Source organism: Rhinolophus ferrumequinum, chromosome 14, assembly GCF_004115265.2.
Source record: "Rhinolophus ferrumequinum isolate MPI-CBG mRhiFer1 chromosome 14, mRhiFer1_v1.p, whole genome shotgun sequence".
In the NCBI taxonomy this organism is placed as follows: domain Eukaryota; kingdom Metazoa; phylum Chordata; class Mammalia; order Chiroptera; family Rhinolophidae; genus Rhinolophus; species Rhinolophus ferrumequinum.
Window position 1 is genome coordinate 62,596,797 of NC_046297.1, and position 6,541 is coordinate 62,603,337.

The 6,541-nt window shown below is 41.4% G+C and overlaps 1 pseudogene; it reads right to left on the minus strand.

Annotated features, from left to right (window-relative positions):
• Positions 1-678: 678 nt before the first annotated feature.
• LOC117034227 (uncharacterized) lies at positions 679-777 on the minus strand (annotated as a pseudogene).
• Positions 778-6,541: the final 5,764 nt, after the last annotated feature.

The following is a 6,541-nucleotide window of genomic DNA, read 5'->3' on the forward strand; positions in this document are numbered from 1 at the left end:
CCCACTCCTTGCCCGGTAATTCCTGCCCATTCTTCGAGGGCTCAACTCAGTCTTCACTTTGTCTTGAAAGCCATCCTTGACGGCCCCTGCTCCAGATTTCAGGGTTTGTTGGTCCCTCCTTTATGCTTGTGTAGTCCCCCGAGCTTCCCCTATCTTAGCACGTATCACACTCTGCTCTAATTGCCATTTACTTGGTTCCTCTACTCAATAGAAAGTGATATGAGAGAAGGACAAACTTTGCTTTCTGCCCATTTTACCTCCACTACCAAACACAGTGCTCACTGGATAACTGTTCCTTGAAAGTCTTCGTTCTGGAATAAACGATGAAGGACCTTGAATTAAATTAAGATATTTACAGATAGAAGTGTGAAAGCCATTTTCAAGGTATAAAGCAATATACACTGATTTGTCCATTTGGACCAGAAAGCAGAATTAGGACTTACGGGCAGAAGTGAATTGAAAGTAGATTTTCATTCAATAAAAGAAAGAACTTCAAATAATTAGAAAAATCTGAAAACATGGCTTCCTGGCTTTAGCAATAGGGGATTCTCTGTCATTGAAAATGTTCATGCTGAGAGGTGGGCCCATGGAAGGCTAATAGGATTCATTTATTTATTTTTTACTTACTTCTTAATTTATTTTTTACTGCTCCAGTCAACGAATGGGAAACTTTATTGAAAACAAATGGAACGCTTCACGAATTTGCATGTCAGCCTTGTGCAGGGGCCATGCTAATCTTCTCTGTATCCTTAATAGGATTCATTTTTCAATGACAATTAGATAAATTGGTAGAGATTTCTAGAGTTGAGCTGTATTAAGAAGAGTCTGAGATTCTATGTGGGACAGGAAGAAAAAATTATACAATCAATAATTACTGGCTGTCAGGACTGAATGAAATATGCAGTAATACTCCATATTTGTCATTACCTCCTTGCTTCTCACACACACACACACACACACACACACACACACACACACACACACACCCCACGGTTATATACTGAGAGTCTTAATAGGGAGACCATCATTTCTTTAGTTAAAACTCAGCCCCCACATTGGCTACACTGCCTGGAAACTTTTAGTTTGCTGTTTCTTTTTTGAGTTAATGGGAAAAATTTAATATCTACTGTCCCTTCTTTTTATCTGGAAAGTGGGATGCTTCGTAAAAATTGGCACATCTTGAGTCATTACTGTTTTTCGACATTATATAGCAAAAGAAGAGAAGTGGACATATAGCTGCGGAGGAAAAAAAATATGCTAAGAACTCATGGATTCAAAGAACAGCCAGTGGGAGCAGCACCCAACAGGATTAGATTTTACTAAACAGTGGGCTTAATAAGACAACAGGAAAACAAGTCTCAACACACGATATTTAAAATCTGCAATTCTTAGGAAGAGAATCAAAATTCACATTACACTGGTTAAGACTCCAGCTGCCACCTTCTATTAAGGAACCACGATGGGTCTCTGTATTTTGTACATTTAATAATGGTCTTGAAGCAGTTAAAGAGAAGCGAGCTTATTCTCTGTGATGCTATTCTGCTTTTAGCACTGCCTTTTCTTACCCTTTGGTGTACTGCTGATGTCTGTTGTGCATGAAGTCAGGAAGCCTGGTTAAAGTGAGGGCAGCGAACTGAGAAGTGCCTGGGTGGGTAACACACTGGCTCTGGCAGTCAGACTCTTCAGAGAGAAAAATAAATAGACTGCTTTCTTGTTTGTTGAGAGCATTAAATGCATGGATGCAGGTACAACACAGACTGGATACATACTAAATATTAAACAAATGCTAGTTATTATTGTCATAATAATAATTTTTTTTTTTTTTTTTTTTTTTTTGCATTGTCACACGTCAAGTCAAGGACTTTGCTAAGTTCTACTTCTAGGACAAATGGAGGATTTGTCGTCTCACAATTGAATCAGCCAAGGACAAGAAAGGAAGCAGCCTGACGATTAGTCCAGGTACAGATTTTGGATTTGAATCCTGGTTCATCTACTTAACAGCGAGGTGACCTTAGGCAACTTATTTGCCTTCTCTGACCTCTGTTAGTGGTGGGATGATGTAAGATTACGCATGTAATCAGTCTAGGGCAGTGCCTAGAACCCAGTAACTGCCCATATTTCAAAAGAATAAAAAATGTTAATAGTCTCGTTATTTTTCTACACTTATTTTGATTTGGTTTTCTTTCCCTTCAATCAGTTCTCCACCTTATACCCAAAGCTCCATATCTAAAGAGTAGATGTGAACACATGGCTTCTCTCCTTTAGGCTCCTTTTTGGTTCTCCTCTTCCCTGAGGACGACCAGAGCTGTATTAATGCTTTTGTGTGAGCACCAAGTACTCTTTCCTCTAATCCTTTGGGTTGACTCTCCCCAGCCTCTGGTCTTTTGACTCATAAGCATTACCGATCAGTACTCTGTTGGATATTCAATGGACAGTCTCTGCAGTTGTGTGAATTTCTCTCTGTGCAGCTTTCTCCTCTCTAGTACTTGAAAAATATAGTCACCTGGGTCTTCCCAGGCTCTGTTTCTTCCACTCAAGCATTCCGCCAAACTTGACTCATGCTTCACATCCTTGTACCAACCGAGCCTGAAAATTCTCTCACTGGGGCAATTGTAGAATTCACAAAATTGTCTGTCTCCCAAATCCTAGAAATCACTGCTCTTTCATTACCTATCTCGACTGCCTTAAAATCATTGTTTCATCTCTTGCCTAATTTTGTGTTTGTTGTAGGTGGAGGAGTAAATCCGATCTGTTATTCCGTCTTGGCGGGAAGCAGAAATCTGGTAGCTCATTTATAAGGTGCTCTTAGCCTTGATATCTATAATCTTGGTTCTTCAGAGAAAAGGGTCATGACTTGTCAATGCTTTGCTAAATACAGATGAGAAACAAATATACAACTCTCCACTAGATGGCACCTTTTCTTACTATTTTGCCCTCTCTGCCACCATTTTGTTCTCCTTGCCTGGATTTCTGCCTCAGTTTCCCTCTCTTCACCTCTACATTCCTAGCAGAACCCTCCTCTGAAGCCAATGAGACTAATTCCTACTTTTCCCAACCAGGCCCGTCACCTTGCACATATTGCTTGATCAGTATTTATACTGGGCTGTTACTGGGTGCTCAGATGTTGCTGGATGGGTGCTTCTGGTCTCCCTATATAACGGATTCATCATGTCCAGATTAAGAATTCCTGCGTACGCTTTATATGCCCCTTGTTCAGACATCCATGGATGTCAATTCCTACCCAACCAAGACAGAATTTATTATAATGCTCTGCATCCTGCAGCCAAATCTTTTTCTCCAGGGCTCTGCCTATGACCCATTCCTGCCAACCCGTGGCTGTGAGGACCCAGCATACCTGAACTCCCAATTAAGGAAACTGAGAAGTCAACTTGTGACAACCATGAGTTTTGACCTTGGAGAAACATACTAGTGTGCAGAGAAATTCCTTTCAAAATTTAGTAAGTTGTCGAATTAAAACTTGTTTTGCTATCTCAACTTACAGAGGGGAGAAAAATAGCAAACAAACAAACAAGACAAAAAAAAAAAGGCCAGCAAAGTGTAATTGCATTTCCTAACGTCATAGACTAATTAATGTTAAAGGTAGTTCTTTTGGTGAGCTATTTATTATTAATATTATTCCTGAATAAGGATCTCTCCTTCTCCTGCCAGTCCAGTTATTGTGGCCCCGTAATTTTTTTTCCTAAAACTAACTCAGATAGGGACATTTTTCTTAAAGATTTTTAAGCTACCTTCCCAAGCCTTCCTCTTAGAACAATATACAAGTGGTACCAGAAAGAAACTCTTGATTGCTATTCTTAAGTCTTTTCTGACTTCTGAAAGTCCATCGATTCTGCCACAAACTTTTGGGCATCACGTTCTGGCCCTGCAATTTTTAGGATCCCAAGTTATGTAATGTGCACATGTTAGAGAAGTGGGGTGGCTTATCCTAGAAACCAGTGCTCTACAGACCAAAGCTTTTTAAATTTCAGAAAACGAACCCACTTGATTTTCTTTTTTCCTCTCCATGGCAGAAGGGCTTCATATCACACAGTTAGTGTGATAGCATTAAGGAGGTGAATCCCAGACCCGGGTCCTTACTTCCTGGAGATTATTGAAGAAGCAGCCTCACCCCAAAGGGTAGAGAACAGGAGTTGGGCAGTGGTGCTCAAGGAATCCCCACCTGGATTAAATGCAGGGAGAATTCAAAGCCGAGGCAATGCTGTCGTTCTCCTGTCCCTTCCTGCCAACTCCCACCTCATTGCAATGAATGCTCCCGATTTCGAAAAAGTGGGAAGAGAATCCCCAATGTCCAAATGAAATGGAGACAGAGTTGCTCTTAAAACTTAAGTGTTTGTTCCCCAGCCTTTTATAGCTTAGAGTCACTATATTTTATATATGTACCAAGATGCTCCACTTAATGCAGAACTGCTCAAACAATTCACAGAAGTCCTTAAGTTCTCACCTTTGACAAACACCAGAATAAACATTAGAGATGTCAGTAAAAGGTGTGAGTGGGAGCCATATTCAAGAAATTAGTTGGGATAGTAGAAGGAAAAAATGAAGCAATTACGAAATAAAGGACTATTTCAAGTCATTTAATCTTGACTAAATAATAACAGAGGTTTCTATTTGGCACATACACATACCCACAAATGATTCAAAAGATCTCTTGTCTGTTACCCTGGTTCATTCTTTCCCTTTTGTTATTATTATTATTTTTTTTTAATTTACTTAGGATCAATGTTGGGTTTTGTAGCATCAGACCTTGGGAACCTTATTTATTAACATTCCTCAAACATTGGCAATAGCAACAATAGTTATAACAGCACAGGTACCAGCTATGTGACAAGCACGAGCTAAGTCCTTTAAAATAACTCTAACTTGACAATAACCAGATCGTTGTATTATCCCATTTTTCAGCTAAGGAAATAGAATCTCACCAAGGGTAAGTAGCGTGCCCAAGGTCACAGAGCTGGCAGGTGGTAGAGAGTCGGGACTCTGATACCAAAGTCCTTGCTTTCTCAGTTCCTAGAATTGCAGCTGAGTCTAAATTATTCCTCCCCGCTCTCTCTGTTCTCCCCACTCCAAGGGTGGTCATCATTATTATCATCTTGGAGCTGCTTCAAAGACATGGTGGCCCTGCAGATTCAACCACAGGATGAGAAAAGCAAATAAAGTGAGTGTTCATTTTCAGCCTTTATGTGGGTCTTTTCATCTTCAAAGTCCTTTGTGAATATTAAACAATTAATCCCCCACGGAAGTCATCAGCATTGGGGGAAGTGAACGTTTCCATTAATGTTGCCGAATGTCTATTGCTGTTGGTGAAGTTTCGCCTTTCAGACGGTGCTTCTAAAGCCTTTCCATATAAATGAAGCCCATTTTCATTCACATGTCTCTCCCAGGTGTATGAAGGGAGCTGCTGAGATGTTTAAACACCGTGCTTTTTAGATACCTCTGAGAAGTTAAAAGGCTTTGCTGGTTCTGCTTCCTGAAAACACACACACACACACACACACACACACACACACACACACACACACAGTTTCTATGATAAATCAGAAAAGTTGATGGTGTATGTGTGTGTGTTGCTGGATGCTTGTGTGTTATTCCAGACAAAATGGCGCAGGGAGGAGACGCCACTGCTGTAGCTGAAGTCGTAACCAAGCTGCACCTTCGTCTCTGTGGAGCACTGGGTTAGCACATTTAGTGGCTAACCACCAGGTTGGTGGGTCCAGCTCACCCAGGGATAATCTGATCTTCTTTCCTGAATATGTGAACAGTCCATGTCAGGAATTGATTCCTCTTTTGCAAGCACTGCTGTAGTGTTCTCTGAACTGCTCTGTTAAATCCCACCCACCACAGGTACTTGTTAAAGCTGCAAGTTCCCAGACCCTGATATTCTGATTGCCTTGTTGGGGGGGGGAGGAGGGGGAGAAGGTGTCTTAGAATTTGCATTTTTAAGACACACCGTCTGCCCCCAGGAAATTATTATTATCATTCAAGTTTGCACAGAATTTGTATGGAAGATAACATATTGACTTAATTCAGAGCCTCACTGCCTGGGTTTGAATCTATGGTTCCTCGCTTCTCGCCTCTGAAAAATTTCCCAATCCCCATCTTTAGTAGCCACAGCACAGCATCTCACTGTGATTGGCTGCATGATGGTATCTGATACTTTCATTTTATGTTGAAATGAGTTGTTTACTGTCGATCTCTCTTAACTTGATGGGGAAACTGACCTTAAAATGGTTCCCTGCCACGTGGAACTGAGCTAAAATGGTGGTCCCAGTGGAGAGAGAGGTCCCCAGCCTCAGCCCCAGCCCACTTCTGCATAACCCCCTCCAAGCCACACCTTGAGCCAATCACCAGATGACACCTACCCCTTCCCCGACTCAAGGAAGTCCCCAACCCATAAAAACCTGCTCAAAACCTTGCTGGGGGCTCAGTCTTTTGGGAAGGAGCCCGCTGAGCCCGCCCGTGTAATAAAGCTGTGTTCTCCCTGATCTCTGTGTGCCGCTTGAGTTTCTCGGTCCTTGCCGTT